The following is a 21,556-nucleotide window of genomic DNA, read 5'->3' as shown; positions in this document are numbered from 1 at the left end:
ACTTGAACCTCCAGCTTTTTGGTTAGCAGCTGAGCACATTTGCACCACCCAGGGACTCCGCCTACAGGATAAAGTCCATATTCATCAACCCATTAATCGAAGCCCTTTATCACTGGGCCTCTACTCATATGTAGGCAAAAAAAAAAAACAGCCTTGTACGGCCTAGGTTCACCCCTTAGCTCAGACTATTCCCTTACCTTAGATTGCTCTTCCGGGTCCTCTCCTTAAAATTTCTCTCTACCTTGGAAGCGCATTTACTTGGCTATCCCAACCCTACGTATTCACTCTCTTCCCTCCTCTCATATAACTGGCTCTGAATAGGTCCCCTGGGAAACCCAGAGACCGAGGTCTACCTCCTTATCACGCACAAGGGGAAACTGAGGCCCAGAGTGAGGAAGAGCTTCAAACAGGGACATACAGTGAAGGAGGTTGAGGCAGAGCTTTGAATGGAGCCCCCAGCAGAAGGGTCCTGGTTGTCACGTGTTAGCTTCCCTCGGTGCTCAGCTGCTGGACCAAGGCCAGGGCCAGGCCAGTCTGCTTGAAGGCCAAGGAATGCTCCTAGTTCCTAAGGCAACCTGACCTCTCAGGGCTCCACGCCTGCCCTGGGGATGGGTCTTCCTCCAAGGCAGTGGAAGTAGGAGTTTGAGCCGTTGTTCACGGGGCAGGTGCTGGGCCGGACTCCGGGAAGGCTGGAGGCAGGAGGCCAGGGTTCTGACCTCTTGTTGCCTCCGGTTTGTTCGTTCATTCATTCAAAAATATTTGTAAAGGACACACCGTATATAAAGCAAAGTGCCAGGCCCTGGAGAGATGGTTCCTGGAGCTTTGACCTGAGAAGAAAGAACGCCGTTAATCTCAAATAACCACACATCAAAAAGAATTGCAATATGGCCAGTGGTGCCCTGAGAATTTGTGGGGGGGGCGGATTTTTCCCAGTCAGGGAGATCTGGGGAGGCCTCTGGAGGAAATGACACTCCTGCTGAAACTTAAAGGAGCAGCAAGGGAACACCCAGTGCAAAGCCACCTTGCCTGTGAGACCTTGGAGGTGCCTGACTGCTTCTGTGCCTCAGCCTCCCGTCTGTGTCTGTCCGTCAGTCCGGGCCCCCAGTGGGAGTGGCTGTCCTGAGCAGAGGGGCCAGCTGCCACTGCTCCATTTTGGTTTGAAAATGGCTTGATTTGAAATGCAAATAACTTTGGGGACTCTTGGGGGACCTCATCTTCCTCCTCCCAGAGTATCTGGACCCAGGATATCTAAGACCCTGCTGCTGAGCACTGGTTCCCGAGTCCCCTGCATATCCCCACCCAACAACTTCCCTTAGAGGTGGGGCCAAGAAAGGCTCAGGATGACCTTTGCTCTCAACTGTCAGAATGGGAGCCTCTCCTGTCTGTTACCACCCTCCCCTCTCTCAGTTCTTCACTGGTGTTTCTGTCTTGGAGACCCCTGGGCAGGTCTCAGATGCATCATTACCATTCCTGCTGGGCCTGACCCCACCCTGGCCTGGTGCCACCCTCACACCCTGCTCCTCCATCTCTCCATGTGCTCCAGGAGGGGGTCTTCCCAGGGAGGACAGCCCCCACCCTCTCACTGCCTCTCAGCCTGCCCCTCAGGGGATGACAAGTTTCCTCCTCCCATCATTCAGCCTGAGGCTCTCTTCTCCTGGTCCCTACCCTGGGCTCACCACTTCCTGCTGCCCACGGTGGCTATGCTGGGGCCACATCTAGTTCCCTACAAATATGGGAAGTTTCTTGCTTCTGGATCTTTGCTCATGCTGTTCCCTCTGCCTGGAATACCCTTCCATCTTTCAGCTGGCTAATTCCTACTTGTCCTTAAAGGCCTGGAAACCAGTCCTAATCCCTGAGGCCTTCAGGGCTTCCACAGTCCCTGTGACCCCCACTGTTATGAATTGAACTATGTCCCCCCAAAATATGTGTTGTAAATCCTAACCTCCCCGCCTGTGGTTATAATCCCACTGGGGAATGGGTTGTCTTTGTTATGCTAATGAGGCAGTATTAGTGTAGGGTGTGTCTTGAGTCAATCTCTTTGGAGACATAAAAGAGATGAAACAATCAAGCTAAGAAGCAGAGACAGGGAAAAAGAGATGTCAAGCACATGAAAATTGTCCAGGAACAGAAGCTCAGAAGAGAAAAGGACCTTCCTATGGAGCTGACAGAGAAGAAGCCTTCCCCTAGAGCCAGCACCCTGAATTCGGACTTCTAGTCTCCTAAACTGTGAGAAAATAAATTTCTGTTTGTTAAAGGCACCCACTTGTAGTATTTCTGTTATAGCAGCACTAGATAACTAAAGACAGAATTGGTACCGGAAGAGTTGGGTGCTACTCTAACAGACACCTAACGTGGAAGTGGTTTTGGAATTGGGTAATGGGTAGAGGCTGGAAGAGTTTTAAGGTGTGTAATAGTAAAAAAAAAAAAAAAAAAATTTTTTTTTTTTTTTATTGGAAAAGCCCTGGTGGCGCAGTGGTTAAGAGCTCGGCTGTTAACCAAAAGGTCAGCAGTTCAAATCCACCAGCCACTCTTTGGAAACCCTACGGGGCAGTCCTAACCTGCCTTACAGGGTGGCTATGAGTCAGAATTGACTCATTGGCAATGGGTTTGGATTTGGTTTAATAGTAAAAGCCTGGATTGATTGCCTTGAAGATACTGTTGATAGAATTATGAACGTTGAAGGTAATTCTGGTGAGGGCTCAGAAGGAAGTGAGGAGAGCTATAGAAAAAGTCTTTATCGTCTTAGAGATTACATATGGCACCAGCAACAGAGTGTTGCTAAAAGTGTAGATTTTAATGTGCTTCTGGTGAGACTTTAAAAGAAAGTGATGAACATGTGATGGACAATGGAGGAGGGGCGATGCTTTTTATGCAGTGGCAAAGAACTTGTCTGAATTATGTTCAAATGTTTGGCGGAAGATAGAGCTTGTAAGTGATGAACTTGAATATCTGGCTGAAGAGATTTCTAAGCCAGATCTTAAAGGGGCCACGTGGTTTCTCCTTGCTGCTTATTGTAAAATATGAGGGGAAAAAGGTGGACTTAAAAATGAACTGTGCAAAATGAAAACAGAACTTAAAAATTTGGGAAATTCTGTTGTACAAACTAAGGACACATATCCCAGAATGTTCACCAAGGACATGGCTACACAATCTTTTGTTAAAGAGATTAAGCCTGTGACTAATGGATATAACCAACTCCCCACAGCAGAAGACCCATCAGCTTAGACTGAAAGGGACAGGGAAAGAATGCTGTGTGCCTCTTGGAATTCTATAGTCAGGAAACAAGCCAAAGGAGCTCCACCTGTTGTCCTCCAAGAAAAGAACCATCGCTAGAACAGCTTGGAGATCAGCAGAACTGTTGGAAGGAGCAGGGGAAGCAGAGCTGCCTTGGTCTCAAAGGGTGGGGCCACACCCTCTGGGGTCTCCAAGGGTAGAGCCATGGCCTCCTAGGTTTCAAAGAGTTGGATCTTCACCAACTTGGTTCCAAAGTGTGGGACTGCCATTCAGTTTGGCCAAGAGGATGGGGCTGCTGCCCAAAGCTGAGGGGGTAGGGCTGCCATGCCAAGGGGGCAGAAGAATGGGGCCTGCCAGAGCCAAAAAGGTAGTGTTGCCACTGAAATGGACCAGGAGAATGGGGGCACCCAAAGCCAAGGGAGCAGAGTTGCCATCCCAGTGGGCCTGGAAGGCGGAGATGAAGCCCAAGACTCCACCCAGAGTCTAGAGGGCGTGGCCAACACCCAGAGTCTGGAGGGCAGGGCTATTGCCCGGATGATCTCAGAAAAGAGAGGATTATTTTCGATCTTTGAGAGCTAATGTAATTTTCTCTGCTGGGTTTTGAACTTGTTTGGTGCCCACTATCCCTTCTTTCCCTCCAATTTCTCCCATTTATAATGGAAATGTCTACCTTGTGTCTGTTCCACCATTGTACTTTGGAAGCATATAATTTGTAGTCTAGATTTCACAGGTTCACAGATGAAGAGGAATTTTGCACCAGGATGGGACACGCCTAAAGTCTCACCCATATTTGATTTAGATGATTCAGAAGTCGAGATTTTGGACCTGGAGTTGATTTAAGACTTTTGGGATGATGTGATGGGGTGAATGTATATTGTATGTGGCAAGGATATGAATTTTAGGGGGCAAAGGGTGGAATGTTATAGGTTGAATTGTGTCCCCCAAAAATATGTGTTGTAAATTCTAACCTGTATGCCTGTGATTGTAATCCCATTTGGGAATGGGCAGTCTTTTTTATGTTAATGAGGCAGGATTAGTGTAGGGTGGCTCTTGAATCAATTTCTTTTGAGATATAAAAGAGATTAAACAAGCAAGTGAGTAAGTAGAGATGAGGAAAGAGAGATGCCAAGCCACATGAAGATTGCCCAGGAGCAGAAGCTCAAAGAGACAAGGACCTTCCTCTGAGCCGACAGAGAGAGAAAGCCTTCCCCTAGAGCCGGCATCCTGAATTTGGACTTCTAGCCTCCTAAACTGTGAGAAAACAAATTTCTGTTTTTAAAGCCACCCACTTGTGGTATTTCTCTTATAGCAGCACTAGATAGCTAAGACATCTATCAAGAACATAGCACCCTGGGTGCCCATCGTCTGGTCTGGTGGACACCTTGAAGATAGCACCCGGTCTGACTCATCTCTGTTCCCAGGGAGGGTGTTTGTTGAATGATTGAGTTAAATTCAGGAGACTTGTGGGTCTCTCCCTGGGAGTGGAGCCCACACTGGCACCCTGGTCAAAGAAATAGCATTCTGGGACCCAGGGAAGTGAGACTTTGTCTTCAGCAGTAAAAGGAGGCACCAAGGGCCTTCAGCCAGCCCAGGATACCTGGACCACTGCATTTTGGCATGAAAGGACTTGTCTTGTTCCCCTGGCATCCACCTCTACAGGGGTGTCCCCACACAGAGTGGGGTGAGGGCCATGGGCCCGGCTGCTCACTCCTCAGCTCCTTGAGGCAATGAGGCAACTTCCTGTCCTCACCCCCTTATCTCCCCAACCAGGCCGAAGACAGGAAGTTGTTCTCTCCCTCCCAGTGGTGCACAGAGACACCCCTGGGACCTCAGGGAGGGGGGAGCATGTCATGTGAGGGTGGATCTGCTCCTTCTAGCCCCGCGCCCTCTTGCTGCTGCTACCAGAGTTTTCCTAAAGCAGCTATGCTGCTCCTCTCCTGCTCAGGTGCCTTCCATGGCTCCCCGTAGTCTAACCAATTAGATCAGCTCTTTGGTTTGTCCTTTACAATCACTTTGCCAGCTTCATCTTGTGCCCCTGCCCCCTCAGCCCCTTTAATGCCAGTCACGCTGGTCTGTCTTCTCCATGTTGGTCCAAGATTTACTCCCTCCCTGCCTTTGCCCATGCTGTTCCCTGTGCTAGGAAACTCCTTCTCATCTGGACATGTTTACACTCGCATACTTCAATGCTAGGCTCAAATGCTGCCTTCTCCAAGAAGTCCTCCTTGACCTCTCAGGAGCCAGTGACCACGTGCCCCTGAGCATCCCAGCATTTGTGTGCTCCTCCTGTTTGCCTTGAATTCTCACCTGCAGCATCCAGGCTATGTGGCCCCCCACCGCCAAGACAGAAGCTGTATCTGATCATTGCGGGGCCTCTAGAGGGCAGCCCAGTGCAAGAAGGTCATTATAAAGTTGTCCTCTAGACTGGGTGGGTGCCTTCTGAGACAGAAACTGTCTATAACACTCACCATTGCATTATCGGTGCCTCCAGCACATACTAGACTCTCAGAGACATTGAGTAATTGAGCAAAGTTCTAGCCAATGCAATAAGACAAGAAAATGCAGTGCAAGTACTGGAAAGTGAAAGAATGAATATATTCACGTCCTGAGCTTGTGCCACGCTTGCCATGCGATACATCAGAGTCAGCACCCTCATTGTATGGACAAGAGCTTAGGGCTCAGAGAAAGGCTGGAACTTGCCCAGGGTCAGACAGTGGGTTGAGTTCCCTCCTAGCTCAATGCTACTTTCTCTGCCACATGCCTAGCACAAATGCATGGTCTCTTTGCTAGTCTTCGACTGTACCTATCACACCTTGGCCACTGTGGCCAGGGGCCCTGCCTGGCAAGAAGGGAATGCCAGTCAGGTTCAGCCCTTACCTGACCAGTCAGCTGCAGGGCCTCAGCCCTTAGTGAGTTGTAAGAAGATAAAACATAAAACCCCTATTTGCCTTCTAAATTGTTACACCCAACCAAGCTTGTAAGCCAACAGCACAACTCGAAAAGGAATTTGAGAGCTGAGACTTCCTCCCCAGTATGGGGAAGAAGCATATGGCCTGGGGGCACCTGAGGACAGGCTTGTCTCCCGTCAATCTCTGAGTCTCACACTCAGACAGTGGGGGCTTCGGTTTCAGCCCCACCCAGAGGGTGCTCTAGGCCTGTGGCTGGGCTAGGGCCATTGGCCAAGACAAGCAAGGCTGGGCCCTCCTGGGCAGTACCTTGGCCATGGGAATCTAAGAAAGCCCTCTCCCCTCTGACCCAGGGTCTCTATGCAGGTTGCGGGGAGTGGGGACGGTGAGTCAGAAAGGTGTTTGGAGTTCACAGCGTTCTAGTAGGAGCTTGTTCACACTGCCCACCCGGAAGCAAAATCAGGACAATTTGCTGGCAACCCGGGCCTTACCCTTGGCTCCCAGGTTGGGGACAGAGGAAAAACTCAGGTCTCTATTTGTGTCCCCCACTGCCCGTAGCCATGGTTTCCATAACAACCCTGGCCTATTCTTTACCCCCTCAGGGCCCAGCTGTCCTGACTTTCCCTCCTCAGTGCCCTTTCAGGTCTTCAGGCCCAGCAGAGCCAGGTCTCCTCCCCGGTATTCCCTGCATGGGCACCCAGCCCAGCTCCCCGGGGATATCCTGTCATTGTGGCACAAAGCCCAGGCCAGGTCAGCCCTCAGAACTCTGGGTCCCTTCCAGATCTCCAGGTGGGGCCCGGGAGCCCAGCGAGGTTGGGAAAGTTGGCACAGGCACTCAGATCCCCCAGCGTGGCAGAGCTGGGCTCTGTGCCCAGGACACCTGACGCCGGGCCGGGGCCAGGCCCTGGGCAGATGCATGGGTGGGGCCCTCTGCCCTGAAGCCAGCCCTGCAGGTGACCTTGACATGTCCTATGCCTCTCTGGATCCCTCTCTGAGGCCATGAATTACAGCAAAGCCAGCCAGCCCAGGCTCAGCAGACAGACCAAGGGAATCTGTGAGGTCTCCTGAGGGCGTTGGCTCCCAGAGCCTCCGGTGCTGGGCACGCTCATGGAGCCTCCCACAGTGGAGGGGAGGTGGCCTTCAGTAGGGCCCTGTCCTCTGGCCTCTGACTACCACTTTCCATGAAAATGCCTACATTTGCAAGTTGAGTTTTCATTTGCCTCTCATTCCCGGAAGACACCCCCCTCATTTCCATACTCAAATCAGCCCAGGCCATGGGATAAATCATAGCTGCTGGGGGTGAGGGGGGTGGGACAGGGAGAAGGATCTGCCTTGGGCCTTCACTGCCCTGGTGGATCTGAGGGTATAAAATAGCAACAACTAACAAGCACTGAGAGAGTCCCAGCACTGTTTCATCTTTACAGGGAGCCTTTAGGGGAGATTCTGTGAGGCCCTTACTTCGTAGGGTTGCACAATAAGGCAAAGGCCACACAATTGCTACATGGTAGAGCAGATATTTGAACCCAGGCCTGGTGGTCCCAAAGCCCAGGCTCTTAACCACTATACTATGACGGAAAAAGTGCTGTGCTCCTTGCCCCAGGTTATTAGTTACTGCAGGGCTCAATTCCTAACCTGGCTGTCACTCAGAACCCCTGCCCATGTTATGCCTGTGAAAACTGAGAATGGGCCAGGAACCTCTTTGGCTCCCAACATGCTCTCTGTACCTCTTCAAGGCCCCCGAGGTACCAACCACCCCTGGCTGGGAAAAAACTGTACCTGAGCAGTCCATTGGCTTTAATTTTTAATCTTAGCTCCGCTCTGTGACCTTGGGCAAGTGGCTTCATCTCTCTGAGCCTCAGTTTTCTCAGCTGTAAAATGGGAAACTAACAGTCCCATAGGGTCATTATGAGTGCTAAATGGACAGGATAGGCAGAGTGGCCTATTGGGCTGCAGAGCCTCCCAAGGTTCCAGCCTGTTCTGGCCTCTGTTCCCCAGGACACTCCCCCCTCTGGTCAGACTGTCTGACCTGACCAGGAAGCTAGCCAAGGGCAACACCCACCCAAATCCTGGAGGCAAGGAGCCAATAAGCGGGAACAAAGAATTTTCCGTGGCTCCTCAGTTAATGAGGAACTGACACTCTTCGGGCCTCGATTTGTCTTTCACCCTCCTCTCCTTCCCCTCGATTTCCATCATGGATGATATTTACATTGGAAATCTGCCCAGGACTCCAGGAACCCAGCAACGGGTAAGTGGAAAACAATAGAGACCACAGACAGGTGCATTTTTTAAAAAAGGTGGCTTTGGCAAATTTGCACTCTGGGTTTTAAAACATAGTACAGAGCAGCAAGTATCAAAATTAAATGGTTTTGTATTTAAATTGATTCATTTAAGTCTCTGACAATTGCAGAGCCCTGCCAAAATGCAGAGATGGAGAAGGCATGGTTTCTTCCCTCGAGAGATTCACCATCTGGGGGTGAGTACTTCAGCAGGTACCTCACGGCAGATAGCAGTTAAGAACACACTTCCTGGAGACAGACCTGGAACTAAATCCCAGTTTCAAACTCTATGGAGCCCTGGTGGCTCAGTGGTTAAGAGCTTGGCTGTTAATCAAAAGGTCAGCACTTCAAATCCACCAGCCACTCCTTGGAAACCTATGGGGCAGTTCTGCTCTGTCCTACGGGGTCGCTGAGTCAGAATTGGCTTGATGGCAACATGGTCTTGGGCCAGTTACAAATGCCTCTGAGTTTCAGCTTCTTGGGTTGTAAAATGGGAGTGATAATAGGCTCCAGCTCAGCGGACTGTTACGAGCTGAACTGAGATAATACATTTCAAACACTGGGTCAGGTGTGGTTAGCTGGTTAGCCAACAGTGATGCCCCCCCCTTTTTGCCAACAGAACCTTGATTTTGCTCTGGGCAGCAAAGTGCTTGGGCCCAGGGCATGAATTACGAAGGACCTAAACTGGGGGGACGGGCGGGGGGAGGGTGTCTCTGGGGAATGAGACTATAGCCTTCAGTATGGATTACACCTCAACATAAGGAAAACAAAAATCCTCACAACTGGGCCAATAAGCAACATCACGATAAATGGAGAAAAGACTGAGGTTGTCAAGGATTTCATTTTACTTGGCTCCACAATCAACATCCACGGAAGCAGCAGTCAAGAAATCAAATGCTATATTGCATTGGGCAAATCTGCTGCAAAAGACCTCTTTAAACTGTTAAAAAGCAAAGACGTCACTTTGAGGACTAAGGTGAACCTGACCCAAGCCGTGGTGTTTTCAATCTCCTTATATGCATGGGAAAGCTGGGCAATGAATAAGGAAGACTGAAGAAGAGTTGACACCTTTGAATTATGGTGTTGTGGAGAACACTGAATATACCTTGGACCACCAGAAGAACGAACAAATCTGTCCTGGAGGAAGTACAGCCAGAATGCTCCTTAGGAGCAAGGATAGTGAGACTTTGTCTCACGTGATTTGGACATGTTATCAGGAGGGACCAGTCCTTGGAGAAGGACATCATACTTGGTAGAGGGTCAGCAAAAAAGAGGAAGGCCCTCCATGAGATGGATTAACACAGTGGCTGCAACAACGGGCTCAAACAGCAACAAATGTTAGGATGGCACAGGACCAGGCAGCATTTCATTCAGTTGTACATCAGGTCACCAAGTCAGAATCCATCTCAATGGCACCCAACAACGAGCCAGTTACAGCGATTCCCCTCTTCTTTGCCTGATGCTGGTTTTCCCAGCCTCCGTGGCAGCTGAGGATGGCCATAAGATCCAGTTCTGGCCAATGAGATATAAGGGAATGTCTGCTGGGGGCTCCCTAAATATAGTCTTTGGAAAACGAAGTCTTCGTTTCTCCACTTCCAGCCTGTGAATGAGTTTATGATGTCTGGAGCCATGACAGCTGTCTTGTGGCTATGAGGCAACCAGTTAAGGATGAAAAGTCCACTTACTGAGGATAGCCTAACAGAAAGAGGGTGGGGGCATTGTTGAGCTGCAGAACCAGCGTGAGATTACCTACCTCCAGACTTCTTATTCTGAGAGATGATATAAGAGGGCTTTATTTAAAGCAACTGAGAACTGGGTTATCTGCTCCTTTCAGCCAAATGTATCCCAAGTGATATTAGCACCATGCTTGGCACATAGTAAGTGCTCAGTAAGTCCTGGCCGTGTCTTCACAGAGAAGTCACAGCCTGTTCATCTGTATGTGCTCAGGAGACAGAGAGGGAGAGAAGAAGAAAGGGTGTCGATGGGGTACTTGCCTTTCCGCCCAATGGGTGAGTGTGATGTGCAGCTGGGAGTCTGCCTTCGCTGAGTATCTCTCAGAGCCTCGGGGTATCCAGAGGCCTCGGACAGGGGCCAACCATCCCGTTTGGGGCCCCACTGAAGAAACCAAGACCTGTCTCAGCCCTGGCAGAAAAACCAGCGAGGCTGGGCTGACCGAGAGGTGATGGCATCTCGTTCCCCGCCCCTTCCTGGAGAGCTTCAGGCTAATTTTGACCATTCCTGGTTTTTACCTTGTGCTCCAACTTCATGCTAAAGGTCAAAGCCTGGTGCTACGTTTGAGTCAGAACTGCCAGAGCTGCCTGTTACCCCAGCGGGATGGAAGCAGCTGGAGAGAACCCAGCAGACAGAGGGGCAGACTCCCCACCAGAGGTTTCCCAGGGAGAACAAAGAAAGGAAAAGAGAAAAACACAGGCGCTCACTTACAGCCTAAGTGATTAATTACCGTCGTTATTTATGAATGAATGCTGTTTCCTGTGACTGACATCGTGAGGTGTTCTAACCCAGAGCAAACACAGGCTCCGGAGTAATATCACTTGACATTTCAAGGGCTGGTACCGTTTTATATTAGATGTCCATGAACATGGGGGAGGATCTGGAACTCAGGTAGAGGATAGAGTCCAATTAAGGCCAAACGCTCTCGGGATCTTTTTGTTTAGCTTCCTGCGTTGTTTGTTGTTATAGATGGTTGCTGCAGAGTCCACTCCAACTCATGGCGACCCCATGTGTGTAGAGTAGAACTGTCTGTAGGATTTTCAAGGCTGTGACTGTTCCGAAGCAGATTGCCAGGCCTCTCTTCCAAGGCACTGCTAGGTGGATTTGAACCACCAACCTTTTGGCTAGTAGTAGTAAATATTCCTTATTGTTGTGGTTTTTATGTTTGTTGGCTCGTTTTAACCAACCGGTGGCGGTGTGGCGTGGAGGTTAAGAGCACCGTCTCTGCTCTTGGTTTCTCTGTCTGAGAAATGGGAATAATGAGAGCATCTATCTCCTAGGGCCTTGTGTGGATCTCAGAGCCCTGGGCACAGTGCCTGCTGTAACGGAATTGGTCCAAGAAGCTTAAGTGTTATTGGTACTTCTACACATCATGTAGAGAAGGGTGTCTCGGACTACAGACAAAGTGACTTCCTTTAGCCACCTTGTTCTTGCTGCAACATGCTAGCTCATGCGGACTCAGTGTCGAAGAATAAAACAGCTTGCCAGACAGAGAGGAATTGCTACTTTAATCTATGGCTTCAGGAAGCTGTGGGGAAGGAAAGTGTGGCCCTGCCCCTCACCGTGCAAATGACACAATAGTAGAGCCCTGGGTATTGACCTGGAAAGGGCATCATTGGAGTCATCTCCTCTGACCCCTGCTTGTACAGGTGGGAAGATGAGGCGCCAAGAGGTGAGGGGCTTTCCCAAGGTGAAACAGCCTCATAGAAAGGAAAAGAATCCAAGCCAAGTACCGAAGGAACAGGGAATGTTGTCAGCAGGGGGATCAAGAGGCAAAGGAAAACAATACCTGTTTGTATGATGACATTTCCTACAGAAGATGCCAGGAGAAGAGCCACAGGATGGAAACCGTGTGGGAGTGGGCTGCCAGCTGGCCGCAGGCACACACCTTTGCTCACGTATGGCCATGCTGGTACCTGGCACCAGCTCAACCAGCGCCTATGGTGGAGAGACAAATCTGTATGCCCAGACACACCTGGTGCAGATTGCGGCCGGGGAAAGTAAAGAATCTCACCTGCAACAAGAGAAATGAAAATTCCTACAAAACGCAGTTGTTGACAAGTCTGTTCTAATGCATGGGGACCACCTGTGTGTCAGAGTGGAGCTGCTCCACCGGGTGGTCAGTGGTTGATTCCTCAGAAGCAGATCACCAGCCCTTTCTTCTGTTGCACCTCTGGGTGGACTTGAACCACCAGCCTTTGTATAAGCAGCCGAGCGCATTAACTGTTGGCATTACCCAGGAACTCCATACAACCTGAGGGGACCCTTATATACCTATTAAACTAACAAAAAATAAATGAAAATAATAAAAACCCAGCCCTATGAGGAAACAGGCACGCTGGTGGGCTCTTGAGCGCACTCATAAAAAAATGGTTCTGACGATGGAATAACGAACAGCCTTGAAATGAAGTTCTGATACATGCAGCATGGATAAGCCTTGAAAACATAAGGCTGAGTGAAAGAAGCCAGACACAAAACGACAAATATTGTGTGATCCCATTTATGTGAAATATCTAGAACAGACAAATGCGTAGAGACAAAAGTAGATTAGTGGTTACCAGGTGCGGTGCAATGGATCACTTTTATATGGCCTTTCTCGCTGTGGTCTTGTAACGCCCACCAAATGACTGGAGGGGACTATGCAAATAAGGTGTTTGTGGCCCACCAGGAGGTTGGACAGCTTGCTAATAATGCAAATAAGGTGCATGGCTCCCTTGTGGGGGTGGGACCATGCAAATAAGGTATATGGAACCCTAATGAGAGTATTGGTCAGTCTTGCCATTCTGCTAGGCTTAAAATGAGTCATTCCATTGCCAGAAGGTGGAAACCTCACTAACACCAAGAAGAAGAAATAGGAACAGAGAGTGTTCTTTGGACTCAAGGTCTCTGCTGAGAACTGCTTAGACCCAGAAGAGCGGGCTATAACACTTGAAATGGTGCAAGACGGTGAGAAGCAGTGGCAGAAAAACAGCAGGAGCAGAACCAGGAGATAGGCAGGAGAGGGCGCAGTGGGATTCATGGCCCACAGAGCAAGAAAGCCTAGCATCTTCGAGCAAGAGACTTGCTGGCAGAGTGGGGTGCCTCTGGGCACTTGTTGGCGAGCTAAAGAGCTTTGTAACACTTGCCCAAGCGGGGCAGAGGCCAGGCTGGTCCAAGAGGCTCGAGACCAAGAGGCCAAGAGGCCGAGAGCCACGGAGAGGCCTGCCTGTGGGCATAGCCGAGAGGCTGTCCTGACTGAAAAACTGTATCCTGAGTCATTCCTGATCCTGAATTGTAACCTGGCACTTCCCTAATAAATCCCATAATTGTGACTATTGCTGTGAGTTCTGTGCGGCCACTGCAGTGAGTTATTGAACCCAGCAGGGGAGTAGACAGTGCCATGGGTGGGACGACGGCTGGTATCAGAATGGGTAAAAAGGCTGGAGAGAGGAACTGTGTCTGACCTCTGCCTCCAGGGATCAGTCCTAGGCTGACTGATGCTGCTGATGGCGATTCTCCCACCTCATGAAGTTAGACAAGGTCAGACACCCCTGCCATGCCATTTTTACGCTAGGGGCTGGGGTAAGGGAGGAATGGGAACTTACTGCTAAAGGGGTACTTTCTGTTTGGGGTGATGCAGAGGTTTTGGTGAAGCCCTGGTGGCGTACTTGTTAAGTGCTACGGCTGCTAACCAAAGGGTCGGCAGTTCGAATCTGCCAGGTGCTCCTTGGAAACTCTATGGGGCAGTTCTACTCTGTCTTATAGGGTCACTATGAGTCAGAATTGACTCGACGGCACTGGGTTTGGTTTTTCTTTTTTTGTTTTGTTTAAAGGTTTTGGAAATGGATAGTGGTGGTGGGTGCACAATGTGGGGAATGTAACTGATGTCACTGAATGGTACACCTTATGACAGTTACAATGGCAAACATTTTGTTACATGTCCAAAAAAAAAAGCAGTTGCTAACCCCATGTTTGGGGGCAGATTGCCAGGTCTTTCTTCTGAGGCACCGTGGGTGGATTCAAACCACCAACCCTTTGGTTAGTAGTCACACACTTAACCATTTGCACCACCCAGGAGTTCCACAATTAAAAAGGAAAAAAAATAAAAGCTCCTGTCTTTCTAGAAAGCAATCTGGTTCCATGTAACCTGGTCCGTTCCCTTTGAGCTGGTCTTTCTAACCTGAGAAAATACAAACTCTCCCGTCTCCCCCACATACCCTACACCACCACTCCCTCAACCCTAGTCAGAGGAAGCCGCTTTTTGCTGCCCAGGATGGTGTTTCCACAATTGTGCCAGCTCTGACCCCTGACAATGTGTGTGTGCGTCCTCCTTTGCCTCCTGGGCTAAGTCTGCTCTTGGCTCTTTCCCTTTGACCCAGGCCCAGCCCAGATCTCAGTAAATACGCACTGTGGGATCCTGGGCGTCAACTCCAGGGCCCAACAGAAGGGTGCAGACTGGAGACCCTGCCTGGACCACGGGTCCCGCCAGGCCAGGCCAGCAAAGGGCACTGCATGAGTGAACCACATGCCAAGCTGACCCTCAGCCAGCCTGACGCGAGGTCCCTGGGGGTGGGTTTATTTAGACGTCAAAGTCTGGAAAGCTGTCAGTGTCTCTGATGCCTCTTGTGTGAACAAGGCCAGGTCATGAGCAAAACCAGAGAAGTCTCAGAGGCAGATGGGACTGCCTGGGAACTTCTTGTCCTGACCCTGCACTTGGGAGAGAAAGGCCTAGTCTGCCCTGTGGAGGGCAAGCCCCTGGCAGGCTGCAGGCCAGAGTGTGGGTTCTCCACTGTGAGCTGGTCTCGGATGGCCCAGCGTAGGCAGACTGAAGCACATTTAGGAGGCTATTGGCTGATTTCACCAAGAAGTCCAGGGAAGGAGACACCTTCAGAAACAGCTCAACCAAGGGCTCTCGAATCACATCTTTAGGAATTTGTCTCTCTCAGCCTCTAAGCTCTGCTCCCTCAGTTTTCAGGCTGGCTCTCCCTTGTGATGGTAAAATGGCTGCCAGCCACTCTACCTGGCATCCCACTTGCATAGCCACCCCAGTGGAAAGAGATTCTCGTTCTCTATAGTCTCATCAAAATCCCTGATTTGGGTCTCTGCTGGCCCAGCATGGGTCCCATTCCTGAGCCAATCCCTGTAATGCTCTAAATGACCACATGGCGCCATGTGCTCCGAAGCCTGGGATGGGGTCAACACAAGGGCTGAGAGGGGGCAGGGTGGCTCCCACAGGACAGTCAAGGTGCTGAAGCTAAAGGAAAGGACACTGAGCGGGAGGAACACAGGTAGCTGAGAGCCTGTGGGGTCAGGGACATGCTCCCATGGGCACCCACGAGGCAGAGGGTGCTCTGAATGAAGTGCTTTGAGGGGCCAGAGAGGGAGGGCACTGAGTGCCCAGCCCCATGCCAGCCATTTGGGTCCAAGGACCAGCAGCTGCAGATGGCCTCAGGAAGGGGGTTTAGAGGGAACAGGGCAGCCCAGAGACACAGCCTCACAGCAAGACAAAGGGCCTGGGAGGGCTGTGGCCTCTGCAGACACATCTACTTCCTGGGTAGTTGGGAGACTCTTGAGAGAAATGCTTTTTGATCCTTATTTGTAAAGAAACAGGAAGTGGAAACTTCCCAAGAGCAAACCAACCTCATCCCAAGGGCCGGCCACTGGGTGGGACTGCAGCCAGTGGCTCGGACGGCCTCTGGTCTGGGCCCCTGGCCAGCTCAGCTCCTGTCATGACTCCCATGGCCTATGAGAAATCCACCCGGAGGATGGAGCTGGGATAGATTTGTGTTTTTTTTCCTGGACAAGCATACTTCATTTTGACTACAAATAATTTAGAAGGAGCTCTGGTGGTGTACTGGTTAAGAGCTTGGCTGCTAACCAAAAGGTTGGCAGTTCAAATCCACCAGCCACTCCTTGGAAACCCTATGGGGCAGTTCTACTCTGTCCTGTAGGGCCACTATGAGTCAGAATTGACTTGATGGCACCTAATAACAGCAACAACAAAATTTAGAAACATTTAAACAGCAAATAATATTTTACGTTTATAACATAACAACATAATATAACAATATAATATAGCCCTGTTGGCACAAACGGTTAACGGCAAGGTTGGCAGTTTGAACCCACCCAGCTACACCGAGGGAAAGGGACCTGGCAATTGGTTCCCGTAAAGATTACAGCCAAGAAAACCCGATGGGGCAGGTCTACTCTGTCACATGGGGTCACTATTTGTTGAAATAGACTTGACGTTACCTAACGACAACAATGTAATAAACGAAGATTAAAAAGGAAAACAAAATAAGAAACAAACACCTACCAAGTGCTAACTCCTCAAGATTAGTCCGTGAATTTAGGAATAAGCTAATCAAAATACCAATAAGTTCAGCCGGGGGCGTGGTTATTGTTGGTTTGGCTTTTCACTTCGTTTTTAAAACCAATCCACGTGTCTTGAGGTAAATAAGAGATTATGCACACACATCTCTTATCACACTGCATAGTGTATAGAAATGGCCTGTGACGTTCCTGACACCTCCACCTGGTCACGTCAAACTGCAAATATGGTTTAAAAATAGTGGACCAATTGATTAAGTTAAAAGGTGATACTTACATGATGTAATTCTAGAGGGTCCAATGAAGGGCAAATACAGATTGTTAGGAATTGTACTGGAAGGATCAATTTCTGGCAACACTATCTTAGGAATTGTACTTACATAAAGCTCCAATAAGAGCCAGTGCAGCATCAATTAAGTAACAGAAGTGAAACTAAAAAGACACCCACAGAACTCATTCAAAGAGATGTCCTGCTGTGCTTGGGGCTGGTCAGGGCCTGGTGGCTGTAAGCCTGAATCAGACCTGCCCACCACCCTCCACCCCTGCACTCCTACACCTCGCCCCTCCTGCGATCGAAACACACAAACCAGATTTGGGGAGGATGAGGCCCTTATTGGCCACCCTGCACCCTGGCACCGGCAAGCTGCACCAGAAGCCCTGACCACAGAGTCCACAGCTGCCTGCCGTTGGGTGGGGGGCCGGAGGATAGTAGCTACCCTGCAGAAGGGTAAAAGTCACCAAAATTGACCAGCGTCTTCATCAAGAGCTTCCCTGGACGTTGTAAGTGATCCACGAGATGCCAGAGTTCCAAAATCCTTTGTTCACGCGGCTCTGGCCAGGTTTAGTTGTTTCAGTAGAGGGATGGATTCCTGGAGCTTCCTACTCCACCATCTTCCCACAATCCTGAGTTAGATTTTGTCCCTGTCTTTATGAGATGTACCTCCTAGGGCAGAACTGCCCCTCTGGCCCTGGCCAAGTGTGCACTTCAAGGAAACATGGCTACAGATCACGAGAGGAAGTGTAGTTAGTAAATCCACACCTTGCCTCTCCTTACACTTCTATTCTCAAAGTGAATCGCCACCCCTTTAAATCAAGATGCCCCTTGCTAACAGACCCTTAAGGAGGGGCACTGGCAGTTGGTCATAGGTTTTGTCCACCCCACTGAATCTTTCTGATTCTGATACCTTCTAAGTGGGATGCAATGCCTTCCATGTGCTAATGCCCCCCATGTGCTTATACTTCTGTGTGCCAGTGTTTTTCAGGTGCTAACGTCTTCCTGGGGATTGTGAAGGACTTGAACTAAACAGGACAAAGCAGAACATGGAACTATACCCCTTTCCATCCAGTACTGATAGTGCTTTGCTCTGGGCATCGGTCAAGGTCAGGGTCTGGAAGATGAAGGATGAGGGCTATCCCTAAGCCTTCTAGAAATAGCTCAGATAAGAGTTTCCTTCTGTCTCTCTGCCAGCCTGTGGAGCCTAGAGCCAAGATGCCTGGGTCCTGCCCTTGGACCTGGCCCTGGTCCTGACTTGCTAGGTGACGTAAGGGTACTCCTTCAGACCTCCTCGGGCCACGTCTCAGGTCTTCTGGCTCGGTCTTGGCAGATTCCTGCCTCCAAGGTGAGTCTAGGCTGAGCCAGGGCCTCCCTCCACTCCCTTCCACTGCTACCTCCACCCAGCGGTTCCCATGGCGGCGGCCCCGGTTCTCTGTTTACTCGGCTCCTTGTGTGCGATTTTTCCACAGCCGGTCATTGAGAACACAATGCCAGCTTCCCCCCAAGGAGGCGCCTGCAGAGCCCACGCCCACAGCCAAACACGGATGTGACTCTGGAGCCAGAGCCAATGCTGACACCCAGGCAGCTCTGACTCCATGGTCCCGGCACCTATTTCTTGGTCTGGGAAGGGGTGCAGAGAGCCTGAGCCAAACTGGGGTTCCATCCCCAGAAGCACACATGAAACTCTAAGCAAGTAACCCCCCCACCCTGAAATGACCCTTCCCATTGGCTGTAAAATGGGTCACATCTTAGCCTGCAGGGCAGTTGTGAGCACCCAAGGGCCCACATTTGTGTAGGGCCCAGCTCTTCCCAGAGGCAGCGGGAGCCCCTGCCCCAGCAATCCCAGACACAAAGGGTCTGGTTTTCCCGGCAGTAAATGTTTCCTGCTGGAGCAGGCCCTGAGCCAAGCACAGCCTGGCTACGCTTGGGTCAAACTAATATTGTGGCCTTCGCCCTCGGCCTCCTGCCCTGGGCCAGACATAGACTTGGGTTAAAAAAACCAAGACACAAATCCTAAGCTTCATTGGGCTTTCTGCTCATAAATTTTTACAGCCTCATTGTAAAAAAAAAAAAAAAAAAAAAACCGAATATGGAAATAATTAGAAAATAAGTGCTGTTAAACATCTTGGGTTCATCCTCCTAGATTTTTCTAGACATAAGATGTTAACTAATACTCGGTGTTCAGTACAGGCAAGGTATAGTCTAAGTGCTTTGTATGACTTAACTCTATCCTCCCAAGGACCTTCTGCAGTTTCTCTCATCTGGCGGTCATTTACCCAGAGCTCAGAAGCTCAGAAAGGTGAAGGGACTTGTCCAAGATTGCATGCTTGTTTGCCCCAGATCCAGTTGAGCCCTGACGCTTGGGTCCCTGAATCTCTGTGCTTAATCACTGTCCTATGTTGCCTGGAAATGCTAACATCTATTATTGTTTTGGAGTGAGGGGTGGGACCAATGATTTTCCCAGGATATGAGGACAGTCAGCTAGGTGTTCTAAGCCCCTGTCACCCTCTGAGGATCATTATCTTCCAGGACCCTTCTGGATGGGGTAGGTGAGGGGGTGTATACTCTAGGCATCCTCCTGTCTTCTGTGTCAGCCTCACCCCAACTCATCTCTCGGCTCCTGGCTGAGCTGCCCCTGCTGCTTTGGCCAGAGGGAGGCTCCCTGTCCCCTCCCAGCCAGCCTGCCTCTCTGGTCCCCTCACTTCCAGCTCCCTCTCACCTCTTCCAGTTTATTTCCCCACCAGCTTTATCCTCTTGTCCTGTCTTTGCTTATGACATTTTCTTCTCCTATTCTGCCCTTCCCCAACCTCCGGAACCCAAATCATTCTGACCTGAACTGGGCCTGGCATTTAGTAGATCTGTCCTTTCCAAAATGATGTGAGTGGGACCTCTCCCCAAAGTCCTCAGGGGACCTGGAAGAAACCCCCTTCAGGGGTCTGTGGGGCTGGACAACTGAATATCACACGCAAAAGTATGAAGTGGGATCCTTACCTCACACCATATACAAAAATTAACTCAAAATGGATCAGACACCTAAATACAAGAGCTAAAACTATAAAACTGTTAGAAAGAAAGCATAATGGTAAACCTTTATGACCTTGGATTAGGTAATGGTTTCTTAGATATGACACCAAAAGCACAAGCAACCAAAAAGAAAGAAAAACTGTAATTCATGAAAATTTATACATCAAAGGACATTATAGAGTGAAAAGACAGCCCACAGGATGGGAGAAAATATTTGCAAATCATCTATCTGAAAAGAGTCTAGTATCCAAAAGTCACAGGATACGCAGAGTACGTCTTAGTTCTGTTCAAAGATTTTTGGAGAGAAAATATTGTTTAAATATTAAAACATAATGGTAAAGAATGAAAATTTATACCAAATTTAAGCTACAATGGTAGACATTAAGAAGTATGGAACCTGAAGGTGGGTACTTTGATGGGGGTAAGGGATATGAGTTCAAATTCTTGTGTGGGAGAGTTTATGACAAACTATGGGACTTCCTAAATGGAGGATCCAGAAGGCTGGCTAGGTAGGTGGGTCTGGTGGGGAGACCAAAGGCAAAGTCAGTCTCCAGCAGGAAGGCAGAGAGACAGAGACTGGGTCTGCTGGGCACCACCATGTCTCCAGGCTCACTGAATTACTTAGGCCCCTTTTGGTTGCAAGTGACAGAAGCCTAACTTACATTGGTTGAGCAAAATTGGGAAACCACTGGCTCATGTGACTGAAGTGTCCAGGGTAGCTGGCCTCAGGCTGGCCGTGTCAGGGACCAAAATAGTCACGGACTATACTCTTAGGTGGGCTCTTGACAGGGGCTGCAGAAGGACCACCAGCAGCTCTAGACCAATGTTCCTATCTCTCGGCAACCCCAGCAGAAAGAGAACTTTTCTTTCTCCATAGTTGCAACAAAATTCCTGGGGCTGAGTTTCATGGACCGACTTAGGTCATGTGCTCAAATCTGGACCAATCACTGTAGTAGGGAATGGAAGGCTTTAATTGGCCAGGCCTGGGTCACATGCCATAGAGCCCTGGTGGAGCAGTGGTTAAGAGCTATGGCTAACCAAAAGGTCGGCAGTTCGAATCTACCAGCTGTTCTTTGGAAACCATATGGGGCAGTTCTACTCTGTCCTGTAAGGTTGCTATGAGTCAGAATCGACTTGATGGCAACAGTTTGGGTCACATGTCTACACCTGGAGCTGGGTGAGCCACCAAACCCATTACCAAACCCATTGCTGTTCAGTCAATTCTGACTCATAGTTACCCAGTAGGACAAAGTAGAACTGCCCATAGGGTTTCCAAGGCTGTAATCTTTACGGAAGCAGACTGCCACATCTTTCCCCCACACAGAGGCTGGTGGGTTCGAACTGCCAACATTTTGGTTAGCAGCCCAGCACTTAACCACTGACAGGGAGAGAAAAACTTCTATGAGAGGAGGGAAAATGGCGTGAACAATAGAGGTTTGTGTTACCGTGCTCACGTAAACACCGGTAGAATTAAAACACAGAGCTGGATGCTTCGCTCAGTGTGGATGGGGCTTGTGGCCTGAGCTAGCAGCCCCTTGGCTAGGGCAGCTTGGCCAGGGGGCCCACCTCAGGGTACAGGGCTGTGTGGTGACCCAGATCCAGGCAGCTGCCCCAGGATCAGGGCCCCGTGAGAAAAGGGCAGCTCCTGTTTGTTCCAAACTCCCAGTGCCTCTCAGGCAACCTGGAAAAACACAATTCCCCAAGCAGGAAACCCGCCGCATATTCCAGCCCGGGGCCCAGAAAGCCAAACCCTGTGACAAATTTAAAAACAAAACTTGAAAAACCAAACTCTTACAATAGAACAT

The sequence above is a fragment of the Elephas maximus genome, chromosome 19 (genome assembly GCF_024166365.1).
Source record: "Elephas maximus indicus isolate mEleMax1 chromosome 19, mEleMax1 primary haplotype, whole genome shotgun sequence".
Taxonomy (NCBI): Eukaryota; Metazoa; Chordata; class Mammalia; order Proboscidea; family Elephantidae; genus Elephas; species Elephas maximus.
The sequence above is the reverse complement of the archived record's forward strand: the minus strand, read 5'-3'. Positions refer to the sequence as shown.